Source organism: Onychomys torridus, chromosome 5 (assembly GCF_903995425.1).
Source record: "Onychomys torridus chromosome 5, mOncTor1.1, whole genome shotgun sequence".
Lineage (NCBI taxonomy): Eukaryota > Metazoa > Chordata > Mammalia > Rodentia > Cricetidae > Onychomys > Onychomys torridus.
The window spans coordinates 41,490,071-41,506,772 of record NC_050447.1 but is presented as its reverse complement, the minus strand read 5'-3'; the positions used below and the strand labels follow the sequence as shown (position 1 = coordinate 41,506,772).

Genomic DNA, 16,702 nt, shown 5'->3' with positions numbered 1-16,702 from the left:
GGTAATGTAGGCTGATGGTGACCAGAGGCAGGAAAAGGCAAATAACTATTTTACCAATTTATCTCAAACTTTAGTACATAGGTAAACATAACCAAGAACACGAGACTTTAAGTTATTTTCTTAAGTGAAACAAAACTCCAAGCATGGGCTGAAGGACCAGAAAGGAGTCCCAGGGACAAGGAACTGAGCAGTTAGTGGCCAGGAAGCCTTTTATGTAATGGGTCTAAGGTGTGAGGAGATGTCTCTCAGCACAGTCATTAGGAGCAGAGGGATGGAGAGGGGACTTGGATTTAAGACAGTCTAACCAAAGTACTAGCCATCTTGTGTATTTTTATAATTCTATAATTTTATAACCTAGGTAATTCTGCTTACCAACTGAAATTCAGACTAAACAGCCTTTGTAGAAAATTCCTGGCATCAAAAAATTCTGTTTAGACCACCTCTGCATCTTATTTTTTAGTTTTTACCTCTACATTTTTTCAGTCACCACTCTGATGTATTCTGCCCTGCTACCTCCAGTATTTTCCTATTTTTTCCTTTCCTGCCCTCCTCACCCCACCTTCTCTATCCTTTACTACACATATGACATTTTTTCCATATCACCAACTTGCTGATTTACTCTTAGTATCCCCTACTAGACTGTAAATTCCTTCATGGATAGAGTCCTGCCCTGTTAGGCCTTATATCTTCAGACCCAGGATTAGTGTTTACAACTAGTAATAGGTAGTCAGATGGTAGATGATGTATGGAAAGGGTGACTCAAAGAGTGATTGGAAAAATGGGAGGCTGTGCTTTATCGGCTGATGAACAAATTGGTCTGGGGGAAGAAATTATAAATTTTGGAATGATTAGAGGAGTCAGTGAGAAAACTATTCTATTAAAAGTGTTCCAAAGACTTGAATTTATTTTCATTTTACTTTAAAAGTGAGCTTATTTGATTTTGTGTCTGCTTAAACTATTATTTTCTTCAGTTATGTCCAGGTTTAGGAGAACATTATTTGGGATTGCGTTTGACAATGATTATACATCAAATGCTCAAGACAGTGCAAATGTAGAATAGGAGATTCAGTCTCAACCCACAGTGTCTGGAGTTCCCAGGTCAGAACACACTGTGATAGGATGAACCCAAGATATAGTGGACATGCTGGATTTGGGTCACAGCCCTGTGCTACTGCAGGTAATACATAAATCTGAATCACAGACCTTTTCAACTGATGATAATGTTGACATTCACTCATTTGTCAGAGTCTTTAGTAAGAATGACATAGTCTGAGTTGAGTTCCCAGTACTAAGTAGCCTTCAGCAAGTCTGAGTGCTACCCCACCTCTAACTCTAAACCCAAGAGAAGAACATGGGTATTGGCTGTCTTGCCAGCAACTGTGTCTTACCCAATGATAAGAGCTGGGGTGTAAGCAGAAAATGCAGGATTTGAACTCCAACTCTACCACTGATGTCAGTGCTTGCTTGATACTGTTCTTTGCCTGCAGACCAAGCTATCTGCAGAATCCCTGGCTTGTGCCATTGCCTCTGACATTCTCCTAGTTCTCTCATTCACTCACCAAAGCATATGGAGAGCCAGGGGATTCTTGCTACTTAACCTAAGGAAAGCAGAGTGCTTTCTGTGTAGTCTACTATTAATATGCCAGTTAGGGCTCAGTCTCTGGGTTTCACTTCTAATTCTGCTTTCTCCCACAGTGTCTCTTCCTAAAACCCCTAAAATCAAGAGCTCAGCCTTCTTTCATAACAGAATCAAGCAGAAGAGAGGAGTGGCCCTGTCTCCTTATCTTAGGCCATTGACCTTATTATCCCTCACATCCATGCAAGCTCTGGAACCACCTGTTTGACATTCAGACTATCCTTTTCAGGGCCATCTGGACTCTGTGGAATCATCTCTGGTTAGTCACTGAATTCCAGCCTTTAGTTTCAGCTTAGCTGTTGTCTGATGTGCTAATCGTGGGCCAGGCCCGGCGGGGCAAGTGGAAAGCATCAAAAATCAATGTCAGCTGAGAAACAGGTCTGGGGAGGAGGATATTGTAAGCTTAATCAAGAATCTGGGCTTACTGGCAGAGCTGTGGAGAGCAACTGAAGGGACTCAGGCAGAAGAGCGGTGCTTAAGTTTTCTGTGGCTGCTGGAAGCCCAGTGTGAATAGGTTACTATAGGTGATTGGCACATGGGAATTGGCCGGTATGAGAGGTATGGAGAGGAGGGAACCTGGGAACTGTTTACTGGGTATAAGCCTTCATCTCTCAAGGGTCTCACCTTCTGGAGCAGGGAGGCGACACTGCACAGGCAGCCATACAGATGAGCAAGACACTGTGAAAGTAGTAAGTTTGAGGAACAAACTAAACCAGAATGAAGTAAGGTGACATGACAGTGACAGGAGCTTCTTTCTGAGAAAGTGGCATCAGTTCTGAGGTCTGAGTATCAGGGGACCTCAAGGGACAGAGCTGCAGAGGCTCAGAGTAGGAAGTAGCTCAATGTAGCACATTTTTGGAGGCACGGGTGCGGTCAGGGGAAGCAAAAGAGGTAGGCTGCTTATTCTGCTGGGCTCTTAGAAGGAGATGATGACCTGTGATTAGTGTTTGGCGAATGGCTGACCTTGAGCTGTGAAGGGAGTGAGCCAAGTGGAAGCTGGTGTCTCAAGTTATAGCCTGGGCACCATAGTCAGTGACATGGCCACATCCTGAGATATGAGCATCAAATACCTGAGTGGTGTGACTTGTTGTGTGAATGGCAAATAGATAATGGGGCTGGATGGCACCGAGTTTGCACCAGTGGTCCTTATAAATCAAAAGGCAAAGTTTGATACACAAAGCCTATTTTAGAGAATGGAAATGTTTTTTGCACAAAGCCTGCAGGTAAAGTCCCTTGGCTTCACACATGTTTTGTGTGCCCAAGGATGGATATCCCACCATGGTCTGAAAGACAACAGCTGAGAAAAAGGCTGCAGAGGTGGGGCAGGGCTGAGAGAGATGAGCAAGGAAAGACAAGTTACTTTCTGAGGTTAGGATTCTTCTAGGAAAATATACTCAAAGCTGATACAGTCTCAGGACCTTCACTGATTTCCTAATACTGGAGACTGTGCAAAGTGCACATTCTTAAACCGGGAGATTAAAAAAATTAAGAAATTTGACATCATAAAGGGCACAGTCTTGAATTTTTTTTTTTTTTTTTGAGACAGGGCACAGGAGACCACTTCCTAAATATAACATCAGTAGCAGAGACACTGAGAACAACAATTAATAAATGGGACCTATTGAAACTGAGAAGCTTTTTGTAGGGCAAAAGACATGGTCAATAAGACAAAAAGACAGCCAACAGAATGGGAAAAGACCTTCACCAACCCCACATCTGACAGAGGATTGATATCCACAGTATATAAAGAACTCAAGAAACTAGACATCAAAATACTGAACAACCCAATTAAAAAATGGGCTAAAGAGCTAAACAGAGAATTCTCAAAAGAAGAATCTCAAATGGCTGAAAGACATTTAAAGAAATGCTCAACATCCTTAGTCATCAGAGAAATGCAAATCAAAATGACTCTGAGATACCACCTTACACCTGTCAGAATTGCCATGACCAAAAACACCAATGACAGTCTATGTTGGAGAGGACACGGAGAAAAGGGAACACTCCTCCACTGTTGGTGGGAGTGCAAACTTGTACAACCACTGTGGAAATAAGTATGGTGGTTTCTCAGAAAATTGGGAACTGAACTACCTCAAGACCCAGCCATACTACTCTTGGGCATATACCCAAGGAATGCTCACTCATACCACAAAGATACATGTTCAACTATGTTCATAGCAGCACTATTTGTAATAGTCAGAACCTGGAAACAACCTAGATACCTGTCAACTTAAGAATGGATTAAGAAAATGTGGTACATATACACATTGGGGTACTACTACTCAGCAGAGAAAAATAATGACAGCATGAAATTTGCAGGCAAATGGATGGAACTAGAAAATATCATCCTGAGTGAGGTAATCCAAACCCAGAAGGACAAACATGGTATGTACTCACTCATAAGTAGATACTAGATATATAAAAAAAGAACAGACTGCAACCCACACATCCAGGGAGGCTACACAGCAGGGGGGACCCTAGGATGACTGTGGCTTATACTAAGTTTGGTTTTACTCAATCACTTGGGCAAGTCTCAGTGAAACATTTCACTATTAGGATAAGAATTTGTACTGTATCAAGCTGATAACATAAACAAACAAACAAATAAATAAATAAATAAAATGAAAAAAAAGAATTAAAAAAAACATTACAACCTACATATCAAATTTGAGGCCAGCCTGAGCTACACAAGTCCCGGTCTGTCTCAAAAACAAAACAAAACAAAAACATCCTGGAACTCTGAGGAATTAAAGAAAAACCTTCAATTACTTCTCAAGTGTGCTACCCCCGACTGTATGTGCCTGCCTCTGGGTTCAATTCCTCCAGCAAAGTGGAGAAGTGGGAGACTGTGGGCCTGTGGCCAAGGAACTTAGGCTCCTTTGAAAAATAAAGTATTGGGGTGATTAAAAAAAAGGCACAGTCATGGGCATATCAGATATGTGCTGTAGTCAAGAACACAGGCTCTGGGCCTCTTCTGATACTACACTGCCATCCAGTATCTTCTAAAACTCTCGATTTAAAACAAAAATCTAAATGTTTCGGCTTGGAGTTGAAGGTCTTCCCAAACTGGGCTTCAGTCTGTCGTTCCAGCCTTCAGAGAATGTGTGGTCCTTGAGTTGTGTGCTTTGAATAGCCGTGGGAAATCAGTGTTCCAAGTACGGACTGAGGGATGATAGTGTAAGCAGATGATTAAGTACCATGGTGTTCCAGAACTCAGCAGGAGGGATGGGAGACACAGCTAGGCAGTAAAGCATGCTGGCTGCTCTTGCAGCAGACTGGAATCTGGTTCCCCAAACACACATTGGGTGACTCACAACTTCCTGGAAGCTGGTAATCTAGTTCTAGGAGATCTGACATTCTTTCTGGCCTCTGGGGCACCTCTACACACACACACACACACACACACACACACACACACACACACACACACACACACTTAAAAATAAAACTTGAAAACCTTTACAACTATTTCCTCTCCTCATTAACAACTTGCAACATAGACACATTATCTTTACTTCTTAAGTGAAAAAAAAGTAAGAAAACAAAACAAAAACAACACCAAAAAAGTAGCCATTTCTTAAGCCATTCTGCCAGGAATGAACAAATTTGAACCAGGTGTTTTTGAATGTAGGGAAACTAATTGTAGCACCTTACTATATAATGGTCAGAGTTCAAGTACGCGCTCATTAATCATAGTCTTGCCTTGAGTTTCAGACATTTTTTATAGTGTTGCTGGAAACCATGATTATAGTGATAATGAAATGTGGCAAAATTGTAGTCAATTGGTGTAAAATTTTAATGGCATCAAGCACATGACATTTAACAGTGGTGGCTCTTTGTGACCTGGGCCAATAGCTTAAAACATACTTTTGTATCCTTGAAGCTCCATTGGATTTAACAGGATTTACCTGATTTGTACAGTGGCTTAATCAGTAGACTGGTTCTGGTTAAAAACCTGCTTTAAAGATGTTACAGTCATTTAATTATATGCAGGCACCTCATACAAAAGGTAGATCAGATAGACAAGGCAGCCATTGTCTTTAAAGCTTCATTTATTTTAGTTTATGGGAGTGACTGTATATATATATATATATATATATATATATATATATATATATATATATATAATGTGGTGTACCATGTGTGTGCCTGGTGCTCTCTAGGAATTCTAGCCCTCCAGGACTAGAAGAAGGTGGTGGCTCCCTTGGAACTGCAGTTACTAATGATTGTGAACAACTTTAGGAAAACAGAGTAAGGGATTATGTTAGAGACATCTAGGAGGAGGCTGTTTCCCCAAAATGACCTTGACCATGACACTTTGGGAAGAGATCCAAAGGGAGAAGATGAAAGTTAAGGGCAGCCTTGTCAGTGGTGTGTGGATCTAGAAAAAAATGAGCAGATTTTGAGGATCACCTTCACAGCCACATTCATAGCCACGTTCAGCTGGACTCAAGGGAGTTGATATGCTCTGTCACGGTTAGAGGGATTTTCTCCTGTATTCTCAGCTGTTTGTGCTCATGATGGTGGGTCAGAGGATAGAGATTTAGGCCAAGGCACAGGACCAAAGCTTGGAGTTATTCTCACTCTGGAAAGGAACATGCCTGTCTATCTAGGCCTGCAGGTTTGGGGTATGATGGGAACCTATGAAATGTCTTTCAGTCAAGGACTACCAAGGATAAAGTTTAGCATAGCAAAATTGGCTTTACTGACTTCTTGCAACACAGGAAGGGAGGCTGGTTGAACTGTGTAAGGTTTAATTGGAAATGAGGGACACAGAGAGTTAATTATGAGCCTTGTTCAGTGGTTCTTAGAGGAGTCAGGACTCAGTTCTCTGAATCACTTGTTTTGAGATGCACACTTTGAGGGGGAGGCAGAAGTTGCCAAGCTGGACCAGGATATCTTTTGTAAGACATCAGCAGCCCTCAAAGAAGAGGGTCATTACACCCTGCTGCGGCAGCAGAGTGACCTTTGAAGAAATACTTTACCTGTGCACTTTGCAGTAGGCTTTATCTGCGTCTGTTATCACAATCTGGTTAATGGCAGGCCTGATATTTAGTGCCTCAGAGGAAAAGTGTAAAATGTCCCTGACATTTTTAAGAAATCAGGGCTACAATCAATAGTGTTTTTAGCCCCATGTGCTGGAGCAGCAGTATAAACTCAGAGAATGGCTCCAGGCCAGATTTTGTCACACTGCCTTTCTTCCATCCAGGTCAGTCTGGTCCTGGGCAGAACCAGAGGCTGAACTGAAAGGGCCTATTTTGCTGAACTCTGCTGAATTTAAATATGCATTTTTATTGAACATTAACAAAAAAATCACCAAAAATATTATCTAAGGCAAGATAACCCAACAAGCTAATTCAAGTGAAAATTTAAACAACCTTTCAAAATTAAAATTTTTTTATCTTTAGTAACTGTATACATGCATATGAGCATTTTAACCACCCCCATTACCCTCTGTTATTCTCCTCTCCCTTCTAAAATAATTTATTTTGAGATAGTCTTACTTGCTTTTTAGCCAAGGCTGGGCTAGAACTTGCTGTGTAGCCCAAGCTGGTCTGAACCCCTGATAATCCTCCTTCCTCAGCCTTCTGAGTGCTAGGGTATAGGTAAGACCCAGGATTCCCAGCTCAACCTAGTTAAAATATATACTATCATTTTTTATTTGTGTGTGTGTGTGTGTGTGTGTGTGTGTGTGTGTGTGTGTGTGTAGGATAACTTTCAGAGGTTGAGAGGTTGGTTCTCTCCTTCTACCTTGTTGAGGCAGGGGGTCTTTCTAGTTTCTACCTTGATATGTACTCCAGACTAGCCATCCAGTGACTTTCTCAGTGATTTTCCTGCCTTGGTCTACCATCTTTCCATAAAAGTGCTCAGATTACAGATGAGCACCAGGAGTGTCTATTTTTATCCATATCAGGCTGGAAATCATGTTGTCAGTCTTGAATGGTAAGGCTTTTACCTGCTGAACCATCTCTCCTGCCTTCTCCTGTTTTAGGTGTTGATGTACTCTGTGAACTTAATTCAGATAAGTGCCATTAAGTGCTGATTTTGCAGAAAAACTATGTGGTTAGAGATGTTTTGAAGAGGCTTACAGAGAACGTACCAGCATTGTTTGAGTTTTCTGAGGTGGAAGCAGAACTCTCCACCCCCTTTTATGCTTCTTTTGCTCTGTGAACAAATTTTTAGATGTCACACCAGGCACATGGGAGACAAAGAAAAACAGTGGTGACCCGTGTTCTTTAGAATTTTTAGAATTACAGACTTCAGAAAACTTAGAGAAATTAACTTAAAAATGTTTTGGGTAATTGACTAATCTGGGATGTCCATTTGTGCATGCCTGAGCACAGTTCCAGTATAGAAAACCTTTGTTGGAAAGAAACCTAAAGTCTGGGATGATATAAGCATCTATTAAAGGGTCTCTTGGGTCCTTTCCTCTTGTACAGTCCTCTTTCAAGTCTGTTCTATCTCACCCCAGACTCATTGTCCCTTTGTAGTCCACATTGACTCAGAAGTCTTCCATGGACTGGTATGCATGAATGACACCCTTCTTTTGTGCTGCATGAAAGAGGCAACCCTAGCTTTCTCCAGGTTCAGAAGGAAAATTAGTCTTCGATAGGGAGCAAGAAATTGGCTGAGCTGATATATGGCTTTCAGGAGAGTGGCCTATATATTTTTCTTTGCTCTGGCTTCTTTTCTTCTACTTATAAAATGAGGGTTAGTGAAACTCACCTCCCAGTGAGAGCTTCTACCCTCGAGATTGATAAAAACCCAGTGGAGGTGGCATAGATATTTCAGAGAACTGCACTGTGGAGCAACCCTGCAGTTTTCAATTAGGTTCCTGGGAATGTGGCTGTCAATGTAGGGGGAAAAAAACCCGCTGAATGTCCACTCAAGGTTTTAGGTGGCTGGCCCAGGTGATAGTGGGCTATCAAGGAATTATTATGGGAGGGGACGCTCCCTCTTCTTTTCCTCGCCTAATAAGGGGTTTGGGCAGACAGGAAATTAGAAGCAGACTCAAAGTGCTGCCTTTGAAGACCTCTGGCCAGGTAAAGGACAGCCTTCCTGGGTGTCCATGCTGGGGAGAGGAGCAAGAGAGACTGAGGGCCTCTTCATTACATTTCATTCTATTTGGTTCCCAGGTAAAATGTAGTCAGGGAGTACAGTACAGAACAACATATTCCATTGACTTTTCATTCGTTTGTTTAAGGTATGGTCTTTTTTTTGTACTTATACTTGTAAGTGTTGACAGAGGTGGGTGGGGGCTGGAGTGATAGACACCCACCTTTTCCTGCATCCTTAGCTGATAAAGTTACAGAAACTTGGAGCAATGACCCGTATTTTCCCTAATCAATCAAGAATGGCATCCTTTATAACTGCTTTGAAAGAAAGCTGATCCTCTTTGGACATAGAGGACACAATATGAGCAGCTGATGTAGATTATTTTTTAATTTTCTTAAATAATAGGAAGAGATACTATCAGGAATGCACGCACAGAATCTTAACAGTGGGCAATCTTGTATCTCTTAGGGTGTTCCATATGCCTACATTTAAACTAATTAAAATATACACCCAGCTGTTGTGTTGCATTGTATCTGCAAGAAAAACAATCTATCAAAACATCCCAGAGTTCTTTAAAACACAGTGAACTGCTTGTTTTTCTCAGTATCTAGGGGGAGATTTCTAACTTTCAGGAAAGCCTTTGTTTGCTTTGTTACATGGAATCAGGATATAGTTCTGTCTGTGAGAACTAGTCACAATTTGAGTTCTTTTAACAAATCCATTTCTAAAAAAAGAGGCAATGTGTCTACGCTAGGGTTTAAAATTAAACACTAACGGTTCCTGCTCTATCCTTATGTAAATATTATACTCTGACAAAGGCAGACCGTTTCTAGAACTGCATCTCCTAAGCAGTGCCGTAGGCTTTTGTGTGCCTCTTTTCCCGCATCACTTTGTTGCTCAGGTGTGAGAGGCTGGGCGCAGATGTTTTGCAGACATCCTTTAGTGTTAAAAGTAACATGAAAGGTCTCAGGTTCATTGAGAACTTAGGGTAAATTTGAGAAACATGGTGGATAATTGTTTTGATGTGTTCTTGGAGTCTGTTTGCTAGTATTTTATTGAGTATTTTTGTATCAATGTTCATGAGGGAGATCAGTCTGTAGTTCTCTTTCTTTGTTGCATCTTTGTTTGGTTTAGGAATCAGGGTAATTGTAGCATCATAGAAGAAGTTTGGTAATGTTCCTTCTGTTTCTATTGTGTGGAACAATTTAAAGAGTATTGGTATTATCTCTTCTTTGAAGATCTGGTAGAATTCTGCATTGAAACCATCTGGTCCTGGGCTTTTTTGCTTGGGAGGCTTTTAATGACTCTTTCTATTTCCTTAGGGTTATTGGTTTGAGATCCATGGCCAAGCCCCAGGTGGAGCTCCAGGAGTCCAATTGGCGAGAGGAGGGATTATATGAGTGAGAGATATTGAAACCATGATTGGAAAAAGCACAGGGACAAATAGCCAAACTAGTGGAAACACATGAACTGTGAACCAATAGCTGAGGAGCCCCCAGGAAACTGGATTAGGCCCTCTGGATAAGTGAGACAGTTGATTAGCTTGAGCTATATAGGAGTCCCCCGGGCAGTGGGACCGGGACCTGTCCTTGGTGGATGAGCTGGCTTTTTGGAATCTAGGGCCTATGCTGAGACAATTTGCTCAGCCTGGGTGAAGGGAGGAGGGCATTGAACCTGTCTCAACTGACTCCCCAGGGGAGAGCTTGCCTTGGAGGAGGTGGGAAAGAGGGCAGAATGGGGGAGGGGAGACTGGTGAGGGAGGAGGGAGGACAGAGGAATCCATGGCTGACATGTAAAATTAAATGAATTATAAAATAAAAATATTTTTAAAAATTTTGAGAAACAATTCACCTGCTTTTTGTTATGCTAATCATGTCAAAGGTGAAGATACTTTTTATGATACACTGACAATTCTCTTTTAGGAAAAAAAATCTGTCCTGAAGAGATGATTCAACACTAAGGACCATGTAATGCTCTTGAGGAGGACCAGAGTTCTGTTCCAGCACCTACATCAAGAGGTTTGCACTCACACACATGCACAAACCTACCATGCTTAAAAAAAATCTTAAAAAACCCACAACAGCATACTATCAAAATACAACAGATTACAGTGAACAAACTTTCAACATCTTGCTTTAATTTTTAAAATGTTATTATAAATGTGATTAAAAGTTTTCTTTGTTAAATATTTATTAGCATATGGAAACACAATTGACTTTGGTGTTGATTGTGTATCCTGAAATTTTATTGAATTCATTTATTAATATTTCTCATGTGAGGAATCTGGAGTTTTATATATGTTAGATACTTTTGTTTGTGAACATATACCTCTTTTCCTTTGGTTTGGGTACTTTTTATTTCTTTATCTTCCTTTTTCTTTATTTAATTTTTTTTTTCATTTTACAAACCAACCACAGTTTCCCCCTCCTTCCTCTCTCCCATCCACTTCTCAAAGTGGGTAAGGCCTCCCATGGGGAGTCAACAAAGCTTGGCATATCAAGTTGAGGCAGGTCCAAGACACCTCCCCTCCATCAAGGCTGAGCAAGATATCCCTTCACTGGCAATGGGCTCCAAAAAGCCAGTTTATGCACCAGGGATAAATTCTGGTCCCATGCCGGCGGCCTCACAAACAGATCAAGCCACGACTGTGACTGTCATCCACATTCAGGAGGGCCTAGTTTGGTCTCATGCAGGTCCCTAGCTGTCAGTCCAGAGTCCTTGAGTTCCCACTAGCATGGATCAGCTGTCTCTGTGGGTTTCCCCATCATGATCTTGACCCCCTCTTGCTCATATAATCTCTTCCCCCTCTTTTACTGGACTACAGGTCTGGTGCTTGGCTGTGGATAGCTGCATCTGCTTCCATCAGATACTGGATGAAAGTTCAGTTCTTTATCTTCCTAATTGCACTGGCAAATATATGGAGTATAGTGATTCTCAACCTGTGGGTCGCAATCCCCTTGGGGATTGGATAACTTTTCAAAGGATTGCATATTAGCTATCCTGTATATCAGATATTCACATTAAGATCCATTACAGCAGCAAAATTACAGTTATGAAGCAGCAATGGAATCATTTTCTGGTCGTTGCTCACCACAACATGAGGAACGGTTTTAAAGGGTTGCAGCACTGGGAAGGTTGAGAACCGCTTTAGTGCTATGCTGCACACAGGTGCTGAGAGTGGGAGTTCTTGTCTTAGCCTCAGGATTAGAGGAAAGATCATTCAGATCGTTACCGCTACACATGATGATGGCTGTGGGCTTTTCACACATAACCTTTGTTATGGTCAGATAATGCCTTCTGTTTCTAGTTGTTTTTAATTTTACTTCTTAGAATCTACAGAAAAGGCTAAAGATAAATGCACAAAATGGTAGCTGAGTTTTTCACCGCAGCTCTGAGCCAGAGCCATCCAAACATCTCACTGGTTGTTGAATGGACAAAACTCATACAATGAAACACCACCCTACAATCAGAAGGTAAACTATTTTTGCATATATGCAACAGATGTTTAAATCATTACAGTGAAGTGCAAGTAGTCAGACTTATAAGACTACGTATTTTCTGATTTCACAAAACTCAATTTCTATAAAAGGCAAGGCTATAGAGATACAGCAGTGATGGCCCATGATGATTATAGAAATGGGGATCAGAACATTTGGAGGTGAGAGAAATGTGCTATAATTGTACGAATTTTCTAAATCTCAACAGTGTGCACTGAAAATGGATACATTTTATATCCCAGGAACTTTACTTCATTAAAATTTGGATAAATGGACCAGGAAGATGGCTCAGCAGGTAAAGGCACTTGTAGCCAAGCCTGATGACCTGAGTTCAATCTCCAGGCCTCACATGGTTGGAGAAAGACATGACTCCTACAATCCCCATCTCCAAACAAACAAATAACATGATAAAAAATATCTTGGTTAGTAACAAATTGCTATGGTCCAACGTGACATTTGAGAATGGCAGATGAAACACTGCAAATCCAGTCATAGACTATTAATTCAGAGAACAACTGTCCTTAGTAGATCAATGTTCCTTACTTCATATCATCCCTGGTAACTGTGTTGTTATCATTACACACAAAGAAATTATGTCTAAATCAACATCTAGAATATATGTCTTACTGTATTAAAATCTGTATTAATAATGATAGTTGTTTGTGTGTGTGCATGCGTACACATGCCAGAGTGTGTATATGGAGGTCAGAGGACAACTTTTAGGGGGCACTTTTCTCCTTGCACTGTAGGCTCAGGGGACTGAAGTCAGGTTAGCAGCCTTATGCAGGAAGTACTTTTACTTGCTAAGCCATCTTACTCTCCTGGGGTTTTCTTATTGGAACTAATATTAACTCCAAAGCTAGGTCTCTCCTACTTTCTTGGTTGGGGGACGGAAGATTATATCCTGCTATGTCTGTCCTCCTGATGGTAGTCTTGAACAAAAGGCTACACTGCAGCAGAGAGCAGCCTGGGGGATAAGCAACCATTGGCCCTGCTTTGATGACTTTCCATTGGGCTACCCTGGTGCATCCTTGCAGGGCAGGATAAAAAAAGACCCACAGACCAGAATAGATGTGCTATGGAGTTTGTGATTGAAATAGGAATAAAAGCTTTACAGCCTTTGAAGCAAGACATGTTCATTTTTTGCTTGGGCACCCTTCTTTAGGGAAGGAGCTCCAGCAACCAGGTTCCACCTTCCTTATCAAAGGATGGGGGTGAGGATGGGGCTTTCAGGATCATCACCAAATGATCCCATAAGTCTTTGCCATGAGAATCTCACCACACTTAAAACAAACTAAATTGCCTGCTAAGGGGACCACACAGTCCCAGGCCCAGAGTTTAAACAGGCAGTGATCTATCTAGAAAAAAAAAATCTCTTCCTTCTTCAGTTTCATCACCAAGGAGACCTAATGGAGGTAGGTTCTCACTCCTGAGGACATTACTGGGGAATTTTGCTGGAAGGTGTATTCTGTTCCAGCTGGTCTGGGGTGGAACTCCTGCGCCACATTTTGACTAACAAGTTTTCTACTTCTTAGAAAAACAGAACACAGTTTACATGGAGAATGAGTCTAGAAGAAATTCTTTCCCTTTTCATTGGTATTCCTTTAATTTCACGCAGAAACAGAGGTGTTTATGGAACTCAAGGATCTAAAGAATATGTTGATTGTTATCTTTGAGCACATTACAAAGAAACAGCCAATTGGTTGACCAAGGCATCTTGAACAGTTCAGACACTACTACTGTGTCAGCAAGTGGGTAGTTCTGGGGGAAGCTTGAACTCAGGAATGTGTTGTCTCTATGTCGGTCAAACTTCTAAGAATTTCTACTACTTATAAAATATTTTTGTGATTAAAACATACTAATTGTGCATGTTTGTGGGACACAGTGTGACATCTCAAGAGAGATATATGTTGGGTAATAACCAATGGTGTTTACATACCCAACAACTGAAATATTTAATATTTCTTTATAATGAGAACATCCAAAATATTTTCTTCTAGAAATTTTGAAATAAACAATCTGCTATTGTTTTCTATAGCAAGACTACCAGGTAGAAAATACTAGAATTTATTTTTCCTTTCTAACCCACTGGTATATCCCTCCCACTCACTTTTGCCTTATCCTTGCCAGCCTCAGATAACCCTGATTCTTCTTTGACAACAGATTTATATTCCACAAATACATGTGACTATGGAATGTTAGTCTGTCTGTACCTGGATTGTTCCACTTCACATAATACTCTTCAGTTTCATCTATAATGGAACAAATAATAAGAATATTTCCTCCTCTTAGTAGCTGAGTAGCAATCTGGTGTATATATGTGCCAGATTTTCTTTGTCCATTCATTTATTGCTAAACATGTAGTTAGCTCTATATTGCAACCATCATGAATAGTGAGTGCTGCAGAAAACATGGCTGAGCAGATGCCTCTTTGAAACACTGTTTTCATTTCCTTTGTATTTATACCAAGTAATAGGATTTCTGGGTCATATAGCAGTTTTTCTTTCAAATGTTTTAGTTTTAATGTTATTTATGCTATTATTGTTTATTATCTCTAAACCAATAGTTAACATTTTCAAAAGAAATGTTAAAGTTACCATAAGTTAAAATTCTACAATGTCTTGTCAAAGACTTTTTCTGAGTATCACTTAATCCCATTTACCCCTCCCAATGACCCATCCAGTCAGTCCCAGTATTACAGTTACTTTACAGCCAAGGATGCTGATGCTTAGAAAATAATGCTCTCGGGTCATACCATTTTCATGCTTGACCTCTCCTACAATGCCTTTGACTTTCTCACAGGTCACAGATTTCTCAGCCACGGTTGAACATTGAAGTTGCTTTCTTAGGTAAGGTCACTAAACAAAATAATAGCAGACTTAGTGGTTTAAACAATAGCAAAGTCTAAGGTCAAATTGCTCAGCAGCCCAGTTCTTCATGTCTCCTCTGCAAGTTTGCAGATAGTCACATTGTTAATGTATCTCCACATGGCAGAGAGGGCTTCCCTCTAATATCTAATGAAGCCATTCATAAGGACTTTTCCCTTATGACTTAATTAGCACCTAAAGCCCATGCTTCTAGACATCACAGAGTGGGGGTGGGGTGTGGCATCAGACCTTAAACATATGAATTTAGAAGAAGTGTGTTTGTTTATTCCATAGCAATCACCTAGGGGACTTTACTAATACTGGTACCTGAGTCCCACCAACACTGAAGAAATCATTTGATGAGTACAGACATTTATTTTAGTACTTAAAGTGATTGTCATGCACTTGAATTGAGTGGCAGAAAGCACTTTAGAGAGATGTACTTGGAAGATGTTTTGGTTGCCATTAACAATACAAAGGCTAAGGGGTTGATAGATGGTGAGCAATGGTAGTGATTAATGGAAATAGCCATGCTACCTATGAGATCCTTCCTTTTCTTTGGAGGCGGATAAATGGCAATTCAATATGAAGATCCATCTCCTCTTCAGTGAAGGCTACATCTGGGAAGTCTTCTGAGAAATCACTCAAACTGTGGTTGGTTGAGCCTGCCTAGGACTTCCATCTGGAGAGGAGAGGGACAGTCCTTGGTGCTGAAACAAGGAAGGGATTTTGACTGGTAATGCATTTTGACTTTACTTTCATTTCACATTGAATTTTAAAAAACCTGCACTCTTGCATAAGTATTTAATTGCCATGTTTTGAATTCACATTGTTTACGTATTCTACTGTGTTTTTCCTATTATTTCTCTTACCTACTGCCTTGTACTTTCCCTCTAATCCCTGCTCTATTTGTTCTCACTCATTCTCTCCATTCCCTCCTCAATATTCCTCTTGATCCTCACTCTCCTTTGCTCTCTATGCATAGGGAAGATGGTGACCATTGTTTCCCACTACCACAAAATATGTAGTTGAGTTTCTCACTGCTGGAGAAATCACAGGGTTAGCACATCTGGAGAGCAAGGGATAAGCCTCACTCCTATAGCAGGACTTCCATGATCATGACAGCTCTCCTGCCAGGTAATACCTCATATCTTCTTGAATGATCATTTTCTACAGCTTTGATGATGTTTAAGCCTCTATTTACTCCAGCACCTACTGTTTACTTCCCTCCTTTTTATTGCTTCTCCAATGCTCTTATGACAACTCCTGTTCCTTACTCCATGCATTTCCTGCCTACAGAAAGTTCCAGAAATCTGTTCTAACACTTGCTTAGTGTCGATCTGATGCACCACGAAGCTCAAGAGCAAACCACCTTATTCAAAGCCATTCTTTTCTGCTCACTCTCCTGCAAAATGGTAGCACAGTCACAAGTTTGTTTTGGTGTGTCATACAACTCCTGTCAGGTCTACAGCAATCAGTCGTCAGATACATCCCAATTTCAGAGCCATTAAGATGTGAAAGCCCTGTCTTCAAATCACCTAGATGTGGTGAGATGAAAGGAAAGTCTGTATCGACAGACATTTCGAAAGAAATCCTACAGGAGGAGGGTACGCGACAGCACATTGATTTTGCCCAAGAAGTCTGTGTGT

The 16,702-nt window shown here is 40.8% G+C and overlaps 1 non-coding gene across 1 annotated transcript; it reads right to left on the bottom strand.

The window, feature by feature from the left end:
- Window positions 1-16,036: 16,036 nt before the first annotated feature.
- On the bottom strand, window positions 16,037-16,197 carry LOC118584954. The gene has a single exon (XR_004945119.1). It is a non-coding gene; the product is annotated as a U1 spliceosomal RNA (small nuclear RNA).
- Window positions 16,198-16,702: the final 505 nt, after the last annotated feature.